Source organism: Oncorhynchus gorbuscha, linkage group LG03, assembly GCF_021184085.1.
Source record: "Oncorhynchus gorbuscha isolate QuinsamMale2020 ecotype Even-year linkage group LG03, OgorEven_v1.0, whole genome shotgun sequence".
In the NCBI taxonomy this organism is placed as follows: Eukaryota; Metazoa; Chordata; class Actinopteri; order Salmoniformes; family Salmonidae; genus Oncorhynchus; species Oncorhynchus gorbuscha.
In genome coordinates, this window is record NC_060175.1 from 51,250,580 (window position 1) to 51,278,414 (window position 27,835).

The 27,835-nt window shown below is 40.4% G+C and overlaps 1 pseudogene; it reads left to right on the forward strand.

Moving 5' to 3' along the window:
• The first annotated feature begins 4,444 nt into the window (after nt 1-4,444).
• Nucleotides 4,445-27,835, forward strand: part of LOC124020722 — a 92,387-nt pseudogene continuing 68,996 nt past the window's right edge.

Genomic DNA, 27,835 nt, shown 5'->3' on the forward strand with positions numbered 1-27,835 from the left:
GATCCTGACTACTCTCCCAGTCCCTGCTGCTGAAAGACATCCCCACAGCATGATGCTGCCACCAACATGCTTCACCGTTGGGATGGTGCCAGGTTTCCTCCAGATGTGATGCCTGGCATTCAGGCCAAAGAATTCAATCTTGGTTTCATCAGACCAGAGAATCTAATTTCTCATGGTCTGAGAGTCATTTAGGTGCCGTTTGGCAAACTCCAAGTGAGCAGTGTGCCTTTAACTGAGGTTTTACTTCTATCTGGCCACTCTACAAGAAAGACCTGATTGGTGGAGTACAGCAGAGATGGTTGTCCTTCTGGAAGGTCCTCCCATCTCCACCGAGGAACTCTGGAGCTCTGTCAGAGTGACCATCGGGTTCTTGGTTACCTCCCTGACCAAGGCCCTTCTCCCCCGATTGCTCAGTTTGGCTGGATGGCCAGCACTAGGAACAGTCTTGGTGGTTCCAAATTTCTTCCATTTAACAATGATGGAGGCCTCTGTTTTCCAGAGGTCCTTCAAAGCTACAGAAATGTTTTGGTACCCTTCCCCAGATCTGTGCCTCAACACAATCCTGTCTCGGAGCTCTACGGACAATTCCTTTGACCTCATGGCTTGGTTTTTGCTCTGACATGCACTGTCAACTGTGGGACCTTAAATAGACAGGTGTGTGCCTTTCCAAATCATACCCAATTAATTGAATTTACCACAGGTGGACTCCAATCAAGTTGTAGAAACATCTCAAGGATGATCACTGGAAACAGGATGCACCTGAGCTTAATTCCGAGACTCATAGCGAGTCTGAATACTGATGTAAATAAGTTAGTTCTGTGTTTTTTTATATAAACTTGCAAATATTTCTAAAAAGCTGTTTTCACTTTGTCATTGTGGTGTACTGTATGTAGATTGATGATGAAAAAATGTATTCAATTTTAGAATAAGGCTGTAAAGTAACAAGGTTTGGAAAAATGCAATGGGTCTGAATTACTTCCCGAATGCACTGTACTTGTAATATATTAAAATAACCTTTTTTTTGCTTGGGACCACTATGCTTGAAAATATGGAGGGTGGTACTCAGTAATGTGTGGTATTGTATTCACTCCAAACACAACACTTTGTATTAATAAAAAAAGTGAATTGCTTTGCCACATTTTTGCTGTATCTCTATAGTGCCTTGTTGCAAACAGGATGCATGTCTTGGAATATTTGTATTCTGTAAAGGATTCTTACTTTTCACTCTGTCAATTAGGTTAGTATTGTGGAGTAACTACAATATTGTTGAGCCATCCTCAGATCTCCTATCACAGCCATTAAACTCTGTAACTGTTTTAAAGTCACCATTGGCCTCATGGTGAAATCCCTGAGAGGTTTCCTTCCTCTCCGGCAACGGACTTAGGAAGGATGCCTGTATCTTTATAGTGACTGGGCGTATTGATACACCATCCAAAGTGTAATTAATTACTTCACCATGCTCAAAGGGATATTTCATGTTTGCTTTTTACCTATCTACCAATAGGTGCCTTTCTTTGTGAGGTATTGGAAAACCTCCCTGGTCTTTGTGGCCGAATCTGTGTCCGAAATTCACTGCTCGACTGAGGGACCATACAGATAATTCTATGTGTGGGGGACAGAGATTATGTAGTCATTCAAAAATCATGTTAAACACTCTTATTGCACACAGAGTGAGTCCATGCAATTTATCATGTGACTTGTTAAGCACATTTTTACTCCTGAACTTATTTAAACTTTCCATAACAAAGGGGTTGAATAATCAAGACATTTCAGCTTTTCATTTTTAATTAATATGTACATATTTTGAAAAACATAAATCTCAAGTTAAAAAATGTTAAATTCAGGCTGTAACACAAAAAAAATGTGGAGAAAGTCAAGGGGCACGAATACTTTCTGAAGGCACTATATGTTAGGCTACATTATGCAATATGTTATGCTTGTGAGAGATATTTCACCTATTATTTCACTTTTAATATGGTATGCTATAATTAGATTAACGCTGTGTGAATTGCTAATGTAGCATAGAGCAATAGATAATAGCAGACTGTTTATCGCTCATCTTCAATTCTCTTGATAGTGCATGGTGTACAGCTATTCAGTAGCAAATTCCATTTAAATAGATCTAGTTTAAGATGGACCAACATAGACTCAGGGGTAGACGTAACATAATACATGTAAACTGGGGTACATTCCAATTAGTATGATGTTACATTTCTTATTGTATGTATTCATTTGTGCATGTCCATCATCCAATTCGTATCATATGTTCGAATTACAATTTGTATGATATGTTACGAATTGCAATTCGTACAATATGCTAGAAATTGCAATTCGTACAATATGTTATGAATTTGCTTAACACTTGATAATTTCACACCCTGATATGTTTCACCTGTCTTTGTGCTTGACAGGTGTCCAGGTGTCACCTATCTGTCTTTTGCCTGCCCCCTGTTTGGGTCAATAAACATCTGTGACTCTAGCTGTCGGCATCTGGGTCTTATCCCAGTTGAAGTCGGAAGTTTACATGCACTTAGGTTGGAGTCATTATAACTCATTTTTTCAACCACTCCACAAATTTCTTGTTCAAAAACTATATTTTTGGCAAGTCGGTTAGGACATCTACTTGGTGCATGACACAAGTCATTTTTCCAACAATTGTTCACAGACAGATTATTTCATGTATAATTCACTGTATCACAATTCCAGTGGGTCAGAAGTGTACATACACTAAATTGACTGTGCTTTTAAACCGCTTGGAAAATTCCAGAAAATTATGTTATAGCTTTAGAAGCTTCTGCTAATTGACATCATTTGAGTCAATTGGAGGTGTACCTGTGGATGTATTTCAAAGCCTACCTTCAAACTCAGTACCTCCTTGCTTGACATCATGGGAAAATCAAAATAAATCAGCCAAGACCTCATAAAAAATTATAGACCTCCACAAGTCTGGTTCATCCTTGGGAGCAATTTCCAAATGCCTGAACGCCTGAACGGATACGTGTTCTGTCTCCTGAAGATGGTCGTACTTTGGTGTGAAAAGTGCAAATCAATCCCAGAACAACAGCAAAGGACATTGGGAAGATGCTGGAGGAAACAGGTACAAAATTATCTATATCCACAGTAAAACGAGTCCTATATCGACACAACCTGAAAGACCGCTCAGCAAGGAAGAAGCCACTGCTCTAAAACCACCATAACAAAATCCAGACTATGGTTTGCAACTGCACATGGGGACAAAGATCATACTTTTTGGAGAAATGTCCTCTGGTCTGATGAAACAAAAATAGAACTGTTTGGCCACAATAACCATTGTTATGTAGGTGAAAAACTGAGTTAAAATGTATTTGGCAAAGGTGCATGTAAACTTCCGACTTCAACTGTATGTTATGAATTCCAATTTCTTGTGGCTAGGTGGCTAACGTAAGCTAGGTGGCTAAAGTTAGCTCATGTAGAGGTAAGGGATCACGGTCATGGTTAGGGGAAGCGTTAGCTAACATGCTAAGTATTTGAAAAACAAACTAAAAAGTTGCAAAGTATGTTAAAGTTGAGATTCGAACACGCAACCTTTGGGTTGCTAGATCTTCACGTTATACGCCTACACATCCACCCTGACCAACCACCCTACTTTAGTTTTTGCCTTAAGTAACCTTCAGTCTTACAGTACCAGTAACATGTTTGGACACACCATTCAAGATTTTTTTAAATTGTATTTTATTTTTTACTATTTTCTACATTGTAGAATATTAGTGAAGTCTTTAAAACTATGAAATAACACATATGGAATCACGTAGAAATGAGGAAAAAAAGTGTTAGATTCTTCAAAGTAGCCACTCTTTGCCTTGAAGACAGCTTAGCACAGTCATGGCATTTTCTCAACCAGTTTCATGAGGTAGTCACCTATACAATGTAGAAAATAGTTTTTTTTTAAATAAAGAAAACCCCTGGAATGAGTAAGTGTGTCCACACCTTTGACTGGTAGTGTATGTAACCATACCAAATGTAACATATCATACTAATGTGTCCCTTTACTTAATATGTTACGTCTAGTCTATGAGACCAGGTTGTATGGACACATTGCTGTAAATGGACATAACAAAGGTGTGGAATAGAACACTGCTGATTGATAAATGTTGGTGGTAGGCTAGGATAGGTGTAGGCTATAGCCTCCCGTAGTTTTGTCATTCACTAAAAAAGGGAAACAATTTGTCCCAATTTATGAAGAATTAGCCTACACTTTAAATAGGTGGGCTATTATGAAGTCTACACCACAAATTCACCTTCAGATTCAATAGTCTGATGTTATATTAAAATTGTGTTGAGATCATTAGTATAGCCTATTCATGAGAACAACCATTATTTGATACAGATTGTGATTTATACGGGGGAGGGGTCTATGGTGTGGTGTTTTTCTGCCGTAAAAAGCCAGACTCACTTGAGAAACAGTTCGGACATCAAGCAGTTCTGTATCAAAAGCGTGTCCCGGACGTCTCCACTGTCATCGTCTCCAGCATCCTCTTGGTTTTTAAGAACCTTTCCATTCGCCTGAAGCAACCTGTCCTGTCTTTTCTGTTGAAGGTAAGGTTGCATGAAAGTTATTATGTGAATGAAGAATGTTAGGCTACTTCGGTGGTGAATGCGTTCACTCCACTTACAATTTGAGTAAACGCATAGCAGCAGGTATAACTAGTATCGTAGGCTAGGCTACCTAGTCGCACCACAGCTGGTTGATTTGCGCATTTTCATGAAAAACCTTAGATTGCCATGCATTGAACTCAAATGAATGCTTTATCTCCCGGGTACATGAAGATAAAGTTCCTATTCACCCCCCCCCCCCCTCATCCAATCGGAATTGCATTTCAAAGCATATTGTCAGTACATTCAAAATGGAAGGTTATCCGTCGTAGTTTTGTAAGTATAGCAATCGTTTTAATTGATCTCCCCGCTTCATACCTTCACAGTTGGTGCACTAATGCTTTCCAACGCTTCTGTGGAAGACTCGGCGAACTATGGGGTTTTGTTTCAACTTGCATCACATAACGGGGTAGTTTGGTGAATCACGTTACTGAATTTCACACAGCTTTTGCACCCATTTCGTAATCTCTTTCTGGGTTTTCTGAAGTTGTTCAGGTAGGCTATAGCCTAATTGCTGAACATGTCATACTCCAGTGGGTAGCTCCTATACTCTCCTAAAGCGGTACAATGTATTTCTGTTTGAAACAACCAGTGCTTGAGCTGTCCACGGTGCTGATTTTCTCTCTCTCTCTCTCTCTCTCTCTCTCTCTCTCTCTCTCTCTCTCTCTCTCTCTCTCTCTCTCTCTCTCTCTCTCTCTCTCTCTCTCTCTCTCTCTCTCTCTCTCTCTCTCTCTCTCTCTCTCTGTGTGACAGGCAGTGTGTGTATGTTCACGTGTGTGCATGCGTGTGTCGGATCTGTTATGCATATGTACTGCTTTCAACTTCGATAATGGTACGGTGGGACTTTGGTCAACAAGAGCAGTTCTTATTAATGACACCCAAGTCTGCTGTCATGATTGGCAGGAAATATATACCATCCTCCCTTCTGACATGATTACCATAAAGTTCAACCCCTTACGGGAAGGTAAAGCATAATGTATCATTAGCTGTTTTTCTTTCAAATGTAACTCAACAAATTTATTCCATGATCACGCTCTTCAGTCACTTAGTCTGGCAAAACAATTATTAATATACCACTTTGTGGCGTCATTTCCAAAGCAGTGACTTAATAAATCTGCCACGTCTCTGCAGCCCTGTCGATTAGTCTCAGGAGGGCCATTGAGAGAATACATATGGGCCCCCTCAGTTGCTCATGCCCAGCAGACAGACTGGCAGTGGCCCACTGCGGCCCGACCATTCAGCCTGCTCTCACCAAATTGCAACAGATGTGAAATCACTCCATCTTCCACCATCCACAGGAAATGAATTAGAACATAAAATAAGTGATCCATTTGGTCATTGTTCTAGAGAGGAAAATATTGGCCTGGCTGCTTCTTCGCTGACAAATGTATGCATATGATAGACACATGATCCGAATGACAACATGGTGTGTTGCACTGACCAACAGACAGCCTCAATGTTTTTCGTATATATGTATGGGGTGTAATTGTCTGTGTCTATAACTATCTCACCAATGCTACTATCACTGAGTTGTCTTATAGGTTGAGTAGGAATGACATTTCTCTGAGGTATCATGTGTTATGCATGTTCCCCCCCCAGTTCCCCGTGTTGGGATATGAAGCTGCATGGCAGTGAGTTCAGTGCAGGCCAGCAGGCCAGGGCAAGTATCTAGCTGAGGCCTAATCTTCACTTGGGCGATAGAAAGAGATAACACTGATAGATGGAGCGGCTGGTGAGGTTTAACATCCTGAGCTCAGTGTTGTCTGCCGGGATCAGGCCTGTGATATCAGACCGCCAGTTCAGCCAGATCCACTCTCCCTCCACCCGTCCTCATACCCGGGATCTTGGCAGTGTTAATAGCTGCAGGTGTGTATGTGAGCCAGGCTGGTTCTGTATTCACGGCCACAGATGTTTTAATGAATGCTGTGTTGCTGCTCAGGCGCCTGTCAGTCCCTCGCACACTTCAAGTGAAATGCTTCCCTGGCCATCCGCCAGCTAGCCAGCAGGCAGCCAGGATGTTATTGTGACGTGTGGGCTACATTCTCAGTGATGTCTTCAGGAAGTGCATTTTTTGGAAAGTTCAGTACTCGAAAATAGGGAGGAAAGTGAGCAATGATGCTTACTTATATGGCCCTGTTTGGTGACTGGAATGGAAGGAAATGTTCTTGCAATTAGTTAATGATGACTCATTGCCAACTGAATCATGCTTTATGTCACCATTGTTGTGGAAGTGTGGCAAAGAAGGATAATAACACCCTTTTTAGACTACCCAAAGTTATCAACAAAGGTTCCTTGATGCATCCTTAATGAATACAATGCCACAAAGCATTTAGCAAAATTATAATGTAATACCATCTTCAGAAGGTAAGGTTGCACAGAGTAGCCTTCTTGATCAAGAACACCTACAGCTAAAATGCCCTTGAAAATTGTCAAAGGAATTTTTTTTTTAACCTGATCTGCACAATTCTTTAAAAGGGTTTATTTATGACTGATCAAGTATAGACATCATCAGTATATATTTTCACTTTAAGAATCCATCTCCAATGGATTGCGGAATGCCAAAATATCTTGCAAGGATATTTGAAGGAGCAGGGAGAGGACATGTGGTGGGTCTGCAGGAGGCCGGGTACAGTAAAAGAGGACAGACTGGTGACCTTCACCTGCTGATGGAGACTGATTGGAGTGTGGGTGGAGGCTGATCTATGTGACAGGAACCACTGTGATTTATTTCTGGTGCTGCTACAATCCTTAAAAACTGCCCTCAACACTTCACACCAAGTTATTAGAACTTACTGAATAACCTTTCGGGTGATGAAAGAACACGATAAGCGGTCTCCATTTCAGTCCTTTATCTGAAACAGAAGAAAGATTGGCATTCTCCCCTGACACCCGGAGTGACGCAGAGGTTGGGGCAGCGCAGCATTAATTGTTGATGTCGAGGCAAACAGCTAGTCCTGTCAAGTCAATGGGTGGGTGCACCTACGTTTGATTTGTTTTGATTTGTCATTTGCTTTTCTCAGCAGAATCTTTACCTTTTCAGTCAACCTCTTTCATTTAATACCCCTTGGCAGCAGAGGCTCATGAATAAATCAGAGCCCTCACTGTCAGTGCTTTGAGGGAGAGAGGGAATGGACTTATCATGTACTGTACAATTCTGAACTGGGAAGTACTTTCATCTCTTTCCTGCTCCTCCTTCACTAAAAAATACCCACCCCGGACAATTTAAAGTACTGTCTAAACATTATCATTGGAATTTCGTTTTTATGTGGAACTCATGAATAATTGTTGTCCTTGTTTTTTCTGTTTTCCATAATAATACTGTCCCTATCAATTATTTATCAGAACCTGACTGGGAAGCCATAAGTCTTTGTGTAAGGGTTTTGAACACATATTCCTCAATTACTTACACCTTATGTAAAATGGCTGGCTCCACTGTGGTCACTCCTGGTTGTAATCGTCTTAGTAGACATTAGACATTATTCATCATTGCCATGCTGCACATTAACTTGTCTTCATATATTTCCAAAGAGAGAGATAGATAGATTATGCTCTCATGAGATTCATTTTGATTAATACTGTTTGTTGTTGTTGTTGTTGCGTGTAATGGTTATGTAGGTACACTAATATTTGTATGAAATATCCAGCTCTAGATTATCTGGAAAATACTTAGGAAGTTTTACGTCATCAACCCTAATAGCAGTGTAGAAGTATTAGAATACGGAACAAGGTTTAACTCAAACCATTCTCAAACAGGACACAGTACTTGGAAATAAATGACCTCACATTTTAACGCCAAAGTACAGACAGAGTATTAATCCAGCGTCTGCTCAATCCGGCGGTATGCAGTGGAGAAGTTGGAGCAGACTCTGTGGTTTAAGAGAAAGATGCCTGAGGATAATACCCTAGAAATAAGGTGGGAGCTGAGCTTAGCTACATCTAACAAATCCTCTGACTCACAGGCATCAGTAACACGTTGGTGGTAGAGGAGGAGGTGGTGCAGAAACCATGCTGAGGATACGCTAGCTACAGTGCCTTCAGAATGTATTCACACCCCTCGACTTATTCCACTTATTTGGTTGTGTTACAGCCTGAATTTAGAATGGATTCCATTGATATTGTGTGTCACAGACCTACTCACAATAACCCATAATTGTCAAAGTGGAATGATGTTTTTAGAAATGTTAACAAATGAATTAAAAGGCGGAAATATCTTGAATAAATACGTGTTCAACCTCTTTGTTATGGCAATTCTAAATACATTCAGGAGTAAAAATGTGCTTAAGTCACATAATAAGTTGCATGGACTCACTCTGTGCAATAATAGTATACAATCTCAGAATAAAAAATAATCCAAACCATCCTGTTAGCTACAAGTGATACATCATAAAATGTGGCAAAGAAATGTACTTTATGTCCTGAATACAAAGATTTATGTTTGGGGCAAATCCAAGACAACACATCACTGAGTACCACTCTTCATATTTTCAAGCATGGTGGTGGCTTTGTCATTTTATGGGTATGCTTGTCATCGGCAAGAACTATGGAGTTTTTTGGGATAAAAAGAAACAGAGTAAAGCTAAACACAGGCAGAATCCTAGCTAAAAACTGGATTCATTATCAAAATAAAATTGTATTAGACTTTACAGTGAAATGCTTACTTACAATTCCTTAACAAACAATGCAGTTTTAAGTAAATCCCTAAAAAAAGTAAGAGATAAGTAAGTAAGAGTACTGTTTTCCTTGTATAGTAAGTAAGTAAGAGATAATAATTAAGAGCAGCAGTAAATAACAATGGCAGGGCTATATAAAGAGTCAATGTGTCAATGTGCGGGGGGCACCGGTGTTGAGGTAATTGCGGTAATTATGTACATGTAGGTAGAGTTAAGTGGCTATGCATAGATAATAACAGAGAGTAGCAGCAGCATGGGGGTTGGGGGGGGCAATGCAAATAGTCTGGGTAGGCATTTGATTAGCTGTTCAGAAGTGTTATGGCTTGGGGGTAGAAGCTGATTAGAAGCCTCTTGGACCGAGACTTGGCGCTCCGGTACCGCTTGCCATGCGGTAGCAAAGAGAACAGTCTATGACTAGGGTGGCTGGGGTCTTTGACAATTTTTAGTCCTTCCTCTGACACCGCCTGGTATAGAGGTCCTGGATGGCAGGAAGCTTGGCCCGGAGATGTACTGGGCCGTACGCACTACACTCTGTAGAGCCTTGCGGTCGGAAGCCAAGCAGTTGCCATACCAGGCAGTGATGAAACCAGTGCTCTCGATGGTGCATCTGTAAAACGTTTTGAGAATCTGAGGACCATGCCAAATCTTGTCAGTCTCCTGAGGGAAATAGATTTTGTCGTAACCTCTTCACGACTGTCTTGGTGTGCTTGCACCATGTTAGTTTGTTGGTGATGTGGACACCAAGGAACTTGAAGCTCTCAACCTGCTCCACTACAGCCTCATCGATGAGAATGGGGGCATGCCCGGTCCTCCTTTTCCTGTAGTCCAAAATCATCTCCTTTGTCTTGATCACAATGAGGGAGAGGTTATTGTCCTTGCACCACATGGTCAGATCTCTGACCTCCTCCCTATAGGCTGTCTCATCGTTGCCGGTGATCAGGCCTATCACTGTTGTGTCATCAGCTAACTTAATGGTGGTGTTAGTGTCGTGCCTGGAGGATCAGCGTGGCGGATTTGTTGTTACCTACCCTTACCACCTGGGGCGGCCCATCAGGAAGTCCAGGATCCAGTTGCAGAGGGAGGTGTTTAGTCCCAGGGTCCTTAGCTTAGTGATGAGCTTTGAGGGCACTATGGTGTTCTTTTTGTCCAGGTGGGAAAGGGCAGTGTGGACTGCAATAGAGATTGCATAATCTGTGGATCTCTTGGTGCGGCATGCAAATTGGAGTGGGTCTAGGGTTTCTGGGATAATGTTGTTGATGTGAGCCATGATCAGCCTTTCACAGCATTTCATGGCTGCAGACGTGAGTGCTATGGGTCGGTAGTCATGTAGGCAGGTTACCTTAGTGTTCTTGGGAACAGAGACTATGGTGGTCTGCTTGAAACATGTTGGTATTACAGACTCAGACAGGAGAGGCTGAAAATGTCAGTGAAGACACTTACGAGCTGGTCATGCTCGGAGTACACGTCCTGGTAATCCGTCTGGCCCAGCGGTCTTGTGAATGTTGACCTGTTTAAAGGTCTTACTCACATCGTCGGTGGAGAGCGTGATCACACAGTCATTTGGAACAGCTGATGCTCTCTTGCATGTTTCAGTGTTCCTTGCCTCGAAGCGAGCATAGAAGTTACTTAGCTCGTCTGGTCGGCTCGTGTCACTGGGCAGCTCTCGGCTGTGCTTCCCTTTGTAGTCTGTAATAGTTTGCAAGCTGTGCCACATCCGATGAGTGTTGGAGCTGGTGTAATACGATTCAATCTTAGTCCTGTATTGATGCTTTGCCTGTTTGATGGGACGTTGGAGGGCATAGCGGGATTTCTTATAAGCTTCTGTGTTAGAATCCTTGAAAACGGCATCTCTACCCTTTAGCAAATGTTGCCTGTAATCCATGGCTTCTGATTACGGTGTGTAGTTACGGTCACTTTGGGGACGACGTCCTCAATGCACTTATTGATAAAGCCAATGACTGGTGTAGTGTACTCCTTAATGCCATCGGAAGAATCCCTTAACATATTCCAGTCTGTGCAAGCAAAACAGTCCTGTAGTTTAGCATCTGCTTCATCTGATCACTTTTTTATAGACCGAGTAACTGGTGCTTCCTACTGAAATTTTTTGCTTGTAAGCAGGAATTAAAAGGATACAGTTTCGGTCAGATTTGTCAAATGGAGGGCGAGGAAGAGCTTTTTGTACACATCTCTGTCTTTCTGTGGTTTCACATTTAACATGCTGATATAAATGAGGTAGAACTGATTTAAATTTCCCTGCATTAAAGTCCCCGGCCACTAGCAATGCCGCCTCTGGATGAGCGTTTTCCTGTTTGCTTATTGGGGAATACACCTCATCGGGTGTGGTTTTAGTGCCAGCCTCTGTCTGTAGTGGTATGCAGACAGCTACGAAATATACAGATGAAAACTCTGTAGGTAGATAGTGTGGTCTACAGCTTATCATAAGATTCTCTACCTCAGGCGAGCAGCACCCTGTGACTTCCTTACATATCGTGCACCAGCTATTGTTAACAAATATGCATAGGCCCCTGCCCTGTGTCTTACCAGAGGTTGCTGTTCTGTCCTGTCAATAGAGTGTATACCCCACCAGCTGTATGTTCTTAATGTTGTCGTTTAGCCACAACTCAGTGAAACATAAGATTTTATCGTTTTTAATGTCACATTGGTAGGATATACGTGCTTTCATTTCGTCCCATTTATTTTCCAGCGATTGAACGTTGGCTAGCAGAATGGAAGGGAAGGGCAGGTTAGCCACTTGTCATCTTTTTCCGCAAAACCTACGTTTCCTTTTCCAGCGATTCATGGGGATCTGGGCCTGGTCGGGTGTCTGTAGTATATCCCTAGCATACGACTCATTGAAGAAAAACTCCTGCTTAACTTCTTGGATATAGGGGGCGCTATTTTAATTTTTGGATGAAAAACGTTCCCGTTTTAAACAAGATACGAAAAGATGCTCAACTATGCATATAATTGACAGCTTTGGAAAGAAAACACTCTGACGTTTCCAAAACTGCAAAGATATTGTCTGTGAGTGCCACAGAACTGATGTTACAGGCGAAACCCAGATAAAAATCCAATCAGGAAGTGCCGCATTTTTTGAAAACGCCTTATGCAAATGACTCCTCATATGGCTGAGAAGGAGCTAGGAGTCAACTTACGTTTTCCACGTTTTCCCCAAGGTGTCTGCAGCATTGTGACGTCTTTTTAGGCATTTCCATTGGAGAATGGCTGTAAGAGACCATATAGGGCGAGTGGACGCATGGTGTCTCCCGGAGAAAACGTTGCGTAAAATACTGAGGTAGCCATTTTTCCAATAGTTTCTTATGAGAAACCAACTGCCTCCACGGATATATTATTGAATACATATGTTAAAAACACTTTGAGGATGGATCCTAAACAACATTTACAGTGTTTCCGTCGATAATTATGTAGCAAATTTTGAAAAAAGTTTGGCGTTATAGTTGAAGTATTTTCAGTTGATTTCCCAGCCAAGCAGGATGAACAAACGTGACGTTTTTCACCTACAAAAATATTATTTTTGGCAAAAAGTAACATTTGCTATCTAACTGGGAGTCCCCTGAGTGAAAGCATCTGAAGTTCTTCAAAGGTAAATGATTTAATTTGGTTGCTTTTCTTATTTTTGTGAAAATGTTGCCTGCTGCCAGCACAGCCTAGCATTGCATTATGCCATGCTAAACTTACACAAATGCTTGCCTAGCGTTGGCTGTAACGCACATTTTGAAAATCTGAGATGACAGTGTTGTTAACAAAAGGCTAAGCTTGTGTTTCAATATATTTATTTAATTTCATTTGCGATTTTCATGAATAGGAAACATTGTGTTATGGTAATGCGCTTGAGGCTATGATTACGCTCCCGGATACGGGATTGCTCGTCGCTAGAGGTTAAGCCAGTACATGTCCAGGCCCGTCTGAAGCTTGCTAGAGAGCATTTGGATGATCCAGAAGAAAAATGAGAGAATGTCATATGGTCAGATGAAACCAAAATAGAACTTTTTGGTAAAAACTCAACTCGTCGTGTTTGGAGGACAAAGAATGCTGAGTTGCATCCAAAGAACACCATACCTACTGTGAAGCATGGGGGTGGAAACATCATGCTTTGGGGCTGTTTTTCTGCAAAGGCACCAGGACGACTGATCCGTGTAAAGGAAAGAATGAATGGGGCCATGTATCGTGAGATTTTGAGTGAAAACCTCCTTCCATCAGCAAGGGCATTGAAGATGAAACGTGGCTGGGTCTTTCAGCATGACAATGATCCCAAACACACTGCCCGGGCAACGAAGGAGTGGCTTTGTAAGAAGCATTTCAAGGTCCTGGAGTGGCATAGCCAGTCTCCAGATCTCAACCCCATAGAACATCTTTAGAGGGAGTTGAAAGTCTGTGTTGCCCAGCAACAGCCCCAAAACATCACTGTTCTAGAGGAGATCTGCATGGAGGAATGGGCCAAAATAGCAGCAACAGTGTGTGAAAACCTTGTGAAGACTTACAGAAAACGTTTGACCTCTGTCATTGCCAACAAAGGGTATATAACAAAGTATTGAGATAAACTTTTGTTATTGACCAAATACTTATTTTCCACCATAATTTGCAAATAAATTCATTAAAAATCCTACAATGTGATTTTCTGGATTTTTCTTCTCTCATTTTGTCTGTCATAGTTGAAGTGTACCTATGATGAAAATGACAGGCCTCTCTCATCTTTTTAAGTGGGAGAACTTGCACAATTGGTGGCTGACTAAATACTTTTTTGCCCCACTGTATATACTGTAACAGAGACTCGACTGAGTCCAGGGCCACCTGCATCAGCCTAAAAGAGGACCTGCGTGTTGGCATGTCACGCAAGACAGATACTGCACAAACCCTCGCAGCTTATATTATAATAGTAGAAATTTCCAGTTAAACAGAAATCTAAAACGTCATGTAGAATTTATGTCTTCAAAAAGTTTCAAGTATAAGTTTGATGTTCACCGGGGTAGTGACTTGGGCTGAAGTACAGTTTTTGAGACTTGGAGACTTCCTTTCAGAGGAATGTCTCAGAGGATTAATATGTATTCTGGAAATTGAGTTTTGGTCAAGGCTCCCAAGGCAGTCAGATCGGGGCTGAATAATCTTTGGAGCTTGTACATACAAACCATTGTGTTTTGTGATTGCTTCTTCTAGTAGCAAATACAGAGCACATTTTTGTCTCTGCTCTCTTAATTGTTGACAAATCAATTTCATAGACCTAACATACATTCAGAAACATATTATGGGTAATGTTTACAAATACTGTACATAAGTACATGTCTAACTTGGGCGAATAAACATTTTTAGTTTGCATTTAAAGTTTTTTTTAAGTAAACAAAAACACATGTCAAATATCAAATAACCTCAACTCCCATAGCTCTCAATCTTCCTGTATGCATAATCAGATTTACACTTCTACACTTTCTCTCTCCATACTCTTCTGCGGTTTTGCATATTCCACTCCTTCATCTTTGAAATCCTACCTCCTGTCAGTAATTTCACCATCCACCTGCAAGATGAGGAATTTCACAGGTGCTTCTTTGAGCAGTGTAAGACAGTTTTTTTCATTTTATTTCAGTGTGACGTGCAGAATTCCAAACTTATTTTCGGGTATGTCTCAGGGTTTGCCACTTGCATTGTCCCAAGTATAGCCCAGTAGCAGCACCAGTAGCATGGCAGCGTTGTGTTACTCTCTGTATTGCTGTATTGTAATATATGCCAGTGTCACACCATTGCCTCATACTTCTTTCAACCAGTTTTTGGTCTGGAGCTTGAAGTCATGAGCTCTGCTGGTCGGCTACTGTGTAGAAACCTAGCAATGCAAAAGGCCTGGTCTACCCTAGAAAGCTTATCTAAATTACGATCGCAAGAACTGCCAAACAGCATTTTTTTAAAAACAGCCGTTTTTGGCCTCTAAAATAAGTTTCATCCCAACAGTGAATTATTTGAACTTCACTACAAATTAAGATAGATCGGGTCATAAGATCTATTCTGACTAATGCATGTGTCATCACACAGGACCACTTGCTGACACAGACCAATCACAAGGAGGCATTAAGGCTGACTCTCTCAGGCAGGATTAAAATGACTACATTGACCATGATCCTTTGCTAGTTAGGGCCACTTTCACCATGATCCTTAGCGATTGTTTCGTGCCATTCAGCTCCATTCAGCAATATGGCGCACTTCAAATTCAAATACTTCTGGCTTCATCCGCCATCAGGAGTTTTCCATAGGAATATGTTGATGACGTCAGCGCTGTCACTATCTACTGGTTTTAATGTCAATGGTTTCAGTACACTATTTCTGGCAGTGTGCCTCCAGTTGCTAGAAGGTTACATTTACCGTTATGTGAATTTCTTATGCAGTTGTGTTTGTGAAGATAGTATCTGACAGGCCCTGACCTCTGCATACTGTACACTGCGCTGCTAGCTCACACGTTACAAGCACCTCTTTTCCACTTATGTTTCCTTTTACTGTCCCCCATTCTCAACCATACACACTCGCAATAGGAAGGTTAACACCATAGAACTGAACATTACATTTAGATTAAGCAAGATCTCATAATAGTGAATGGTGCCATATCTCATCATAATGAATTGGGGGGGTGATGGTTGACAAAAGTGTGTGTCTCTTTCAGTCTCCATTGTTTTATGGAACTGTATGTTCTACTCTTTGTAAAACATATGCAGGCTTTCAGTGTCCTCTCAGTAAGAAAAGAGAGTGTGTACTCTATGTTGCTTGGTTCACGGTTTAATGGAAATGTGTGGGGTTATAATGAACAGTTAGAACTGTACACTAATTAAAGCTTTAAGGTGATGGATAATTTAGTTAATCACCACGCATAATTGAAGACGCTTCAGACCAGGGCACCAGACTAACATTTACAACTTTTTTAGTTGTTGGCACCAGCCCGTAATTTGGTCGCAATAGACAAAATGTGTAACTGTTTTAGAAAGTCATTCACAAGTTTTTAATAAGAGGTGTAACAGACCACTGACATAGTATTCAAGAAGAACATTGTTTCATTTACAATTTTAGGAAAAAAGGGTACCAAAAGGGTTCTTCAGCTGTCCAAATAGAAGAACCCTTGTGCATAGGGTTCTACATGGAACTGAAAGGGGTTCTACCTGGAACTGAAAAAGGTTTTACCTGGAACCAAAACTAGTTATTCAAAGGGTTCTCCTATGGGGACAGCCGAAGAACCCATTTAGATTCTAGATAGCACTTTTTTTCTAAGCATGTAACAAGTCCATGCAGGAATGCATGATTCAAAATATTTTGATGTGCAACCTAATCCAGTGATTGTCAGCAATATTGGGTCGACAATTAGGCTATTGTTGTTATGTTTTACTGTTAAAATAGGGCTCCAGAATGGTATGTAGTTAAATAGAGATACCTCTTCGCTTAGCCCCACCCATCTCTTTGAGGATTGATTAGAGCATTCTGTCCTAACAACAGCAGTCAAGCACCCAAGCTAACTGGCTAAAGTTGGCTAGCTTGCTAGCTACTTCCAGACACAAACAGCTCGCTGACCATTTTACTCGCTCTAGCAGAGCTGTTTAGGCTATGTTTATTTTATCCAGGGCATTGGTGACTGCAGCTGTGCTGCTGGCAACAATTTACACTTGTTTTGCCAACGTTTACTGACACCGGCCATATTCAACAGGTGTTGAGCGTTCGTAAATGTGTCAGTTTTTCTTTGCTCTTTACCAGCTACGTCTATCAACAGTTGTCACAGTGACATCATTCAAATGACTTTGAAAAGGTTACTTGCATAGTGGAGTCTTTTGTTAACTTCTTGCATCGAGCAATCCCGTATCCGGGAGCATAATCATAGCCTCAAGCTCATTACCATAACGCAACGTTAACTATTCATGAAAATCGCAAATGAAATGAAATAAATATATTGGCTCACAAGCTTAGCCTTTTGTTAACAACACTGTCATCTCAGATTTTCAAAATATGCTTTTCAACCATAGCTACACAAGCATTTGTGTAAGAGTATTGATAGCTAGCATAGCATTAAGCCTAGCATTCAGCAGGCAACATTTTCACAAAAACAAGAAAAGCATTCAAATAAAATAATTTACCTTTGAAGAACTTCGGATGTTTTCAATGAGGAGACTCTCAGTTAGATAGCAAATGTTCAGTTTTTCCAAAAAGATTATTTGTGTAGGGGAAATCGCTCCGTTTTGTTCAGCACGTTTGGCTAAGAAAAAAAAACGATAATTCAGTCATTACCATGCCAAACTTTTTTCCAAATTAACTCCATAATATCGACAGAAACATGGCAAACGTTGTTTAGAATCAATCGTCAAGGTGTTTTGCATATATCTATTCGATGATAAATAATTCGTGGCAGTTGGGTTTCTCCTCTGAAGCAAATGGAAAGATACACACAGCTGGAGATTACGCAATAATTGCAACGGAGGACACCAAGCGAGCAACTGGTAAATGTAGTCTCTTATGGTCAATCTTCCAATGATATGCCTACAAATACATCACAATGCTGCAGACAGCTTGGGGAAACGACAGAAAGTGTAGGCTCATTCCTTGCGCATTCACAGCCATATAAGGAGACATTGGAACACAGCGCCTTCAAAATCTGGGGCATTTCCTGTTTGAAATTTAATCTTGGTTTCACCTGTAGCATCATTTCTGTGGCACTCACAGATAATATCTTTGCAGTTTTGGAAACGTCAGAGTGTTTTCTTTCCAAAGCTGTCCATTATATGCATAGTCGAGCATCTTGTCGTGACAAAATATCTTGTTTAAAACGGGAACGTTTTTTTATCCAAAAATTAAAAGAGCGCCCCCTATATCGAAGAAGTTAAGCAATTCAGCATGCTGCAAAGTCTTTGATTTCCCCCTTAACTCATTGAAATGGTGAGAAGGCGGGAAAAAAACTGGGAAATGCTTACTTTCTTTATGAAACCCCATTTTCCACCACCATGCTAGAATAGCTAATGTTAGTCTCGGAGAGTTGAGGAAGAAATTGACCGCTTTGTAGCCTGAATGGAGAATATTTTATGTATGAACCGGTCCATGGGCAATACGAGTGTATAGCCGAATGCATAGGCCTTTCTTGCACGAGGTGGGCTCAAATTGCAGGGGACCTTAATTTTTTTTCGCTGCTGCAGTAATGGCAGCTGCTGTACACTATGAGTGAATAAATAATAAGTAACTCTCCAGTCGAAAATAAACGTCAGACTTTCTTCTAAACTAAGCTAGAACTGATTTTACAGCCATTTTTCTATTGCATACTCTTGATTTTTCAACCACTGTCACTTAGGAATCCAGCAGTCTGAGACCGGTAGCTAGCTTGCTAAGCTGATGTTTGCAAAGCTAGCTAGCTAGGTACCTAAATATAAAAAATGAGTTTGCTAAGACTATAATAATGTACAGTATATACAATCAAAAAATGTATAATGTTAATTCAAAACATTAAGTTAGTATGCTAGCTAGTAGTCAAGGCCATGTTAAGCAAGGTTAGGAATTAAGTAAACCTGCCAGTTTCAATTGACATCAACAACATAGTTCAAGCAGTAGGACGCTCTCTCATCCATTTATATGCAGATGATACCGATTTATACTCTTATAATCCCTCCCCGGATTTTGTGTTAAATGCTCTACAACATATCTTTCTTAGTGTCCAACAATCTTTCTCTGCCTTTAACCTTGTTCTGAACACCTCCAAAACAAAGGCATGTGGTTTGGTAAGAAGAAAGTCCCTCTCCCCACCGGTGTGATTGCTTCCTCTGCGGGTTTAGAGCTTGAGGTAGTCACCTCATACACGTACTTGGAAGTATGGCTAGACGGTACTCTGTCCTTCTCTCAGCACATATCAAAGCTGCAGACTAAGGTTAAATCTAGACTTGTTCCTCTATCACAATTGCTCCTCTTTCACCCCAGCTGCAAAACTATCCCGGATTCAGATGACCATCCTACCCATGCTCGATTAGGGAGACGTAATTTATAGATTGGCAGGTAAGGGTGCTCTCGAGCGGCCAGATGTTCTTTACCATTCGGCCATCAGGTTTTCCACCAATGCTCCTTATAGGACACATCACTGCACTCTATACTCCTCTGCAAACTGGTCATCTCTGTATACCTGTCGCAAGATCCACTGGTTGATGCTTATTTATTAAACCCTCCTAGGCCTCACTTCCCCCTATCTGAGATACCTACTGCTGCTCTCAACCTCCACATACATATGTGTAATGATGACAATTACAACAATACTGAATGAACACTTTTATTTTAACTTAATTTAATACATTAATAACATCTATTAAGTCTCAAATAAATAAAGAAATATGTTCAATTTGGTTAAAATAATGCAAACACAGTGTTGGAGAAGAAAGTAAAAGTGCAATATGTGCCATGTAAAAAAGCTAATGTTTAAATCTCTTGCTCAGTATATGAGAACATATGAAAGCTGGTGGTTCCTTTTAACATGAGTCTTCAATATTCCCAGTTAAGAAGTTTTAGGTTGTAGTTATTATAGGAATTATAGGACTAATTCTCTCTATACATTTATATTTAATATACATTTGACTATTGGATGTTCATATAGGCACTATAGTATTGCCAGCCTAATCTCGGGAGTTGATAGGCTTGAAGTCATAAACAGCGCAATGCTTGAAGCACAGCGAAGAGCTGCTGGCAAATGCAGGAAAGTGCTGTTTGAATTAATTCTTACGAGCCTGCTGCTGCCTACCACCGCACAGTCAGACTTCTCTATCAAATATCAAATCATAGACTTAATTATAATATAATAAACACACAGAAATACGAGCCTAAGGTCATTAATATGGTAAAATACGGAAACTATCATTTTGAAAACAAAACGTTTATTCTTTCAGTAAAATACGGAACTGTGCCATATTTTGTCGAACGGGTGGCATCCCTTAGTCTAAATATTGCTGTTACATTGCACAACCTTCAATGTTATGTCATAGTTATGTAAATTTCGGGCAAATTAATTACGGTCTTTGTTAGGAAGAAATGGTCTCCACACAGTTCGCAACGAGCCAGGCAGCCCAAACTGCTGCATGTACCTAGACTCTGCTTGCACAGAACACAAGAGAAGTGACACAATTTCCCTAGTTAAAAGAAGTTCATGTTAGCAGGCAATATTAAATAAATATGCAGATTACATTTTTTTAAACTTCTGTATTGATTTTAAGAAAGGCGTTGATGTTTATGGTTAGGTATTGGTGCAACGACAGTGCTTTTTTCGCGAATGAGCTTGATAAATCATCACCCGTTTGAGGAAGTAGGCTGTGATTCGATGATAAATGAACAGGTACCGTATTGATTATATACAACGCAGGACAAGCTATATAAACTAGTAATATCATCAACCATGTGTAGTTAACTAGTGATTATGTTAAGATTGATTGTTTTTTACAAGATCAGTTTAATGCTAGCTAGAAACCTACCTTGGCTCCTTGCAGCACTCGCGTAACAGGTGGTCAGCCTGCCACGCAGTGTCCTCGTGGAGTACAATGTAATTGGTCAAAATCGGTGTCCAAAAATGCAGATTACTGATTGTTATGAAAACTTGAAATCGGCCCTAATTAATCGACCTCTAGTCTCTACCTTCTTGCCTTTTGTGTTGTTGTCTGTTCCCAATAATGTTTGTACCATGTTGTGCTGCTGCCATGTTGTGTTGCTACAGTACCATGTTGTTGTCATGTTGTGTTGTTACCATGCTGTGTTTTCATGTGTTGCTGCCATGCTATGTTGTTGTTTTAGGTCTCTCTTTATGTAGTATTGTGGCGTCTCTCTTGTCGTGATGTGTGTTTTGTCATATATATTTTTAAATGTTTTATTTTATCCCAGCCCTCGGCCCTGCAGGAGGCCTTTTGCCTTCTGGTGGCCATCATTTCAAATAAGAATTTGTTCTTAACTGACTTGCCTAGTTAAATAAATGTTAATAAAAAAAATGAAAAGGCCTTTTATGCTAGTGACGACGCTAACCGTTTAGCTAAACATTTGGTTACCTGGCATCGGGAGCAACGTACGTTACAGCATGGTGAAGGTGAATTCAATTATTTGTTCAACATATTTTAGGGTGTCCAATCAAAAAGCATATTTTGACCAATTGGTTAAATAATCTGTTCATTCTGTAGATTATCCTCTAATAAAACCAATGGTCCTAACCTCAAATCTCTATCATAATCCGTGTAAATTGATTGGATTTCAGGATGGAAAATTCATGTTATTTTTCAAAGTTTTCTCACAAAAACAAGTGTATCTCTGTGAAATGTCAATGGAGCACTGAGGGTTTACTAAGCTTTTTATTTAGTAAAGCCTTTTACATTTAATTCAGTTTGTGTCATGCTAATTTAGCTTTTAACTATGAACTAACTATGAAGTCCACAAAACCACAACATTTAAATTCCTCAAAAGTTATGTCAACAGAGCTCGGTGCTTATTATCAGATGTATTAGGATACAAAATCAGACTTTTTGGATACCATTTTAATGATACAGTGTGTTTGAGAAAGACCCACTGAGTGATTCAGAAAATGAATATTCATATTTGTCTTGATAAAATGTATTTTTGAAATTTCATCACTCTAGGCAGAGTGTGTGGACAGCCTACATATTGCTAGCTAGCAAAGGACTTTCTTCAATTTCTGGCTTGCTAGCTAGCAACATTAGTGAAGCTAGCTGGCTATCTAGCAACATGACATCAATTCTGTATACTGGAAGCAGTGAGAACTCAATTAGACCGTAAGCCTTAGACCAGATTTCCCAGAATCTCTCAAAAACAGATGTCCCTGCCCTGGAAACGAGAGAAAGGCATATTCCCTTTGGACAGCAAGGGCTAGGGGGGAAAGGAATGGTGAATGTCTCACTCGTCTCAGCAGCAGGCCCAAGTAAAACAGGCACATGGGCAGGGCAGAGACTTTCATTAAAGGAATCATGAGCATAATGCACATTACTGTTTGACCAAATCATGGTTTTAGCCTCCTAAAAAACGAGCAAGTTTGGAGTGAGGTGACCACGTAGAGTGAGCAGCTTGTACCGATGCTACCAATAATTATTTTTGACTCGCACCTAGGAACCTATTAATCTTGACACTGCAAGACATGGAGAGGGGCGTCAATGTATGCATGTTATTTTTATGTCCGGGTTAATTCGCATAACCTTTTTGTAGTGCAATCTTATTCTGTGGATGTATTAACATCACATTAACTGGGAAAGTAATGTCAGTGCCACACTCTATGCAGTTCCGCAAGGATGTAATTGAGATCCCATGGGATGGGAAATTGCAAGCCTCATATTAACACAGTAATATCTCCATCTACCGCCACAAAGGGTTTAGAATTACAGCCTTAAAACATAACACCTCTCTCTTGAGTGGATGATTCATTTCTGGCACTGCGTTTGAATGAGGTGGAACATACTGTATATTGATTCCGTACACACCACTGCCATTTGTACCGAACTCATTTCAATAAAACTCCGATATCAACTCGTACATTTCCTTCAGAATGTATTCACACCCCTTGACTTTTTCCAAATTTTTGTTGTGTTACAGCCTGAATTTAAAATGGATTACATTTCGTTTTTTTGTCACTGGCCTACACACAATACCCCATAATGTCAAAGTGTAATTATGTTTCCAAATTAATAAAAAATGAAATGCTAAAATGCCTTGAGTCAATAAGTATTCAGCCTCATTGTTGTGGCAAGTACAAGGAGTGAAAATGTGCTTCAAGTCACATAATAAGTTGCATGGACACACTGTGTTTGCAATAATAATGTTTAACATGATTTTTTAATGTCTACCTCATCTCTGTACCCCACACATACAATTATCTTTAAGGTCCCTAGTCTAGTACTGAATTTCAAAGACAGATACAACCACAAAGACCAGGTAGATTTTACAATGCCTTGCAAAAAAGGGCACCTATTGGTAGATTGGAGAAGAAAAAAATTCTGACATTGAATATCCCTTTGAGCATGGCGACGCTATTAATTACACTTTGAATGGTTCATCAATACACCCAATCACTACAAAGATACAGGCGTGCTTCCTAACTCAGTTGCCGGAGAGGAAGGAAACCACTCAGGGATTTCACCATGAGGCTAATGGTGACTTTAAAACAGTTTACAGAGTTTAATGGCTGTGATCGGAGAACTGAGGATGGATCAACAACATTGTAGTTACTCCACAATATTAACCTACTTGACAGAGTGAAAAGAGGGAAGCCTGTACATAATACAAATATGACAAAATATGCATCATGTTTGCAATAAGGTACTAAAGTAATTCTGCAGAAAATGTGTCAAAGCAATTCACTTTTTGCCCAGAATACAAAGCTTTATGTTTGGGGCAAATCCAATACAAGATGTTAATGAGTACCACACTCCATATTTTCAAGCATAGTAGTGGCTGCATCATGTTATGGGTCTGCTTGTAATCGTTAAGGACTGGTGAGTTTTTCAGGATTAAAAATAAATGGAATAAAACTAAGCACAAGCTATATCTTACAGGAAAACCTGGTTCAGTCGGCTTTCCAACAGACACTGAGAGATGAGTTCACCTTTCAGCAGTACAATAACCGAAAACACAAGGCCAAATCTACACTGGAGATGTTTACCAAGAAGACATTGTATGTTCCTGTGTGGCCGAGTTACATTTTTGACTTAAATCTACTTGAAAATCTATGGAAAGATGTGAAAATGGTTGTCCACCAAGGTTCAACAAACAATCAACCAATTTGAAAGAGCTTGAAGAATTTTGAAAATAATAATGGGCAAATGTTGCACAATCCAGGTGTGAAAAGCTCTTAGAGACTTACCTAGACAGAATATTTTAGATTTTAGATTCTTCAAAGTAGAATGACAGCTTTGCACACTCTTGGCATTCTCTCAACCAGCTTCACGAGGAATGCTTTTCCAACAGTCTTGAATGAGTTCCCACATATGCTGATCACTTGTTGGCTGCTTTTCCTTCACTTTGCGGTCCAACTCATCCCAAACCATCTCACTTGGGTTGAGATCGGGTGATGCAGCACTCCATCACACTCCCTGGTCAAATAGCCCTTACACAGCCTGGAGATGTGTTTTCGGTCATTGTCCATAATTGTCCCACTAAGCGCAAACCAGATGGGATGGTGTATCGCTGCAGAATGCTGTGGTAGCCATGTTGGCTAAGTGTGCCTTGAATTCTAAATAAACCACGGACAGTGACAGCAAAGCACCCCCACACCATCACACCTCGTTCTCCATGCTTCACGGTGGGAAACACATGCAGAGATCATCTGTTCACCTACTCTGCATCTCACAGACACGGAGGGTGGAACCGAATATCTCAAATTTGGACTCAACAGACAAAAACAACAGATTTAATGTCTAATATCCATTGCTCTTTTTTCTTGGCCCAAATAAGTCTCTTCTTATTATTGGTGTCCATTAGTAGTGGTTTATTTGCAGAAATTCGGCTATGAAGACCTGATTCAAGAAGTCTCTGAACAGTTGATGTTAAGATGTCTGTTACATGAATTCTGTGAAGCATTTATTTGGGCTGCATTCTGAGGTGCAGTTAACTCTAATGAATTTATCCTCTGCATCAGATGTAACTATGGGTCTTCCTTTCCAGTGGCGGTTCTCATGAGAGCCAGTTTCATCATTGCCAGTTTCATCTGACTGCACTTAAAGAAACTTTCAAAGTTCTTGAAATTTTCCAGATTGACTGATCTTCAGGTCTTAAAGTAAGGATGGACTGTTGTTTCTCTTATAGCTTATTTGAGCTGTTCTTGCCATAATATGGACTTGGTCTTTTACCAAATAGGGCTATCTTCTATATACTACCCCTACCTTGTCACAACACAACCGATTGGCTCAAATGCATTAAGATGGAAAGTAATTTCACAAAATAACTTTTAACAAGGCACCTGTTAATGGCAATGCATTCCAGGTGGTGACTACCTCAGGAAACTGGTTGAGAGAATGCCAAGAGTGTGCAAAGCTGTCTTCAAGGCAAAGGGTAGCTACTTTGAAGAATCTCAAATATAAAATATATTTTGATTTGTTTACTACTTTATTGGTTACTACATGACACTATGTGTTATTTCATAGTTTTGATGTCTTCACTATTATTCTGCAATATAGAAAAGAGTAAAGATAAAGAAAAACCCTGGAATGAGTAGCATGTCAAAACTTTTGACTAGTACTGTAAATTAGATATTTTTGTATTTAATTTTCAATAAATATGTGCTTTGTCGTTATGGGGTATTGTGTGTAGATGGGTGAGAAAAATATATTTATTTAGTCCATTTTGAATTAAGGCTGTAATACAACAAAATGTGGAAAGAATACTTGACTTGTGCCACATTTTGTTACGTTACAGCCTTAATTCAAAAATGTATTAAATACATAAAAAATGCCTCATCAATCTACACGCAATACCCCATAATGACAAAGCAAAAACATATTTTTAGAAATGTTTGCACATTTATTATTATTTAAACACTTTGCTATGACTCTCGAAATTGAGTTCAGGTACATCCTGTTTCCATTGATCATCCTTGAGATGTTTCTACAACTAGATTGGAGTCCACCTGTGGTAATTTCAATTGATTGGACATGATTTGGAAAGGCACACACCTGTGTATATAAGGTCCTACAGTTGACAGTGCATGTCAGAGTAAAAACCAATCGAGGAGTTTGAAGGAATTGTCCGTAGAGCTCTGAGAAAGGATTGTGTCTAGGCACAGAGCTGGGGAAGGGTAACAAAACATTTTGGCAGCATTGAAAGCCCCCAAGAACAGAGTGGCCTCCATCATTCTTAAATGGAAGTAGTTTGTAACCACCAAGACTGTTCCTAGAGCTGGCCGCCCAGCCAAACTGAGCAATAGGGGGAGAATGTCCTTGGTCAGGGAGGTGACCATGAACCCGATGGTCACTCTGATAGGGCTATAGAGTTCCTCTGTGGAGATGGGATAACCTTCCAGAAGGACAACCATTTCTGCAGCACTCCACCAATTAAGACTTTATGCTAAAGCGGCCAGACGGAAGCCGCTCCTCAGTAAAAGGCACATGACAACCGGCTTGGAGTTTGCCAAAAGGAACCTCAGACTATGAGAAACTAAAGACTCTCAGACTATGAGAAACAAGATTCTCTGGTCTGATGAAACCAAGATTGAACACTTTGGCCTGAATGCCAAGCGTCACGTCTGGAGGAACCCTTGCACCATCCCTACAGTGAAGCATGGTGGTGGCAGCATCAAGCTGTGGGGGTGTTTTTCATTGTTTTTCATACAAGTCTCTGAATGTCCTTGTATGGCCCAGCCAGACCCAGGACTTGAACCTGATCGAACCTCTCTGGAGAGACCTGAAAAAAGCTGTGCAGCAACTCATCCAACTTCACAAAGCTTGAAAGGATCTGCAGAGAAGATTAGGAAAAACTCCCCAAATACAGGTTTTCCAAGCTTGTAGCATCATACCCAAGAAGACTCAGGGTTGTAACTGCTGCCAAAGGTGCACCAACAAAGTACTGAGTAAAGGGTCTGAACAATAATGTAAATATTATATGTTTTTATATATTTTTGTATAAATTAGCACACAAAAAATAACTGTTTTTGCTTTGTTTTTTTTTGTCGTTGTGTGTAGATTGATGAGGGAAAAAAAGCTATTTATTACATTTTAGAATAAGGCGGCAGGTAGCCTAGTGGTTAGAGCATTGGTCTAGTAACTGAAAATTTGCAAGATTGAATCCCTGAGCTGGCAAGGTAAAAATCTGTCGTTCTGCCCCTGAGCAAGGCAGTTGCTGTTCCTATGTCTTCATTGAAAATAAGTGTCAATGGTGTGCGGAGTCAGGTGCAGGAGAGCAGAGAGTTGTGAACAGACGCACACTTTATTTAGACAGGAGAAACCAACAGACAGACACCACTGCGTCAACACCTCCAGCCAATTGGCAAAAGTGCAAACAGTCACAATAATTGTGTACAAACAAATAAACATACCTCGTGAAATAAAACATGGAATAAATGCCTACCAGTATAGTGCGTCAAAATAGACACGTAACACAAAACAATCTCACACAAAGGCATGAGGGGGAACATAGGAATACATACCGTATTCATTGATCTGGCCAAGGCTTTCGACTCTGTCAACCACCACATCCTCATCGGCAGACTAGACAGCCTTGGTTCCTCAAATGATTGCCTCGCCTGGTTCACCAACTACTTCTCTGATAGAGTTCAGTGTGTCAAATCGGAGGGTCTGCTGTCCGGACCTCTGGCAGTCTCTATGGGGGTGCCACAGGGTTCAATTCTTGGACCGACTCTCTTCTCTGTATACTTCAATGAGGTCGCTCTTGCTGCTGGTGAGTCCCTGATCCACCTCTACGCAGACGACACCATTCTGTATACTTCCGGCCCTTCTTTGGACACTGTGTTAACAACCCTCCAGGCAAGCTTCAATGCCATACAACTCTCCTTCCATGGCCTCCAATTGCTCTTAAATACAAGTAAAACTAAATGCATG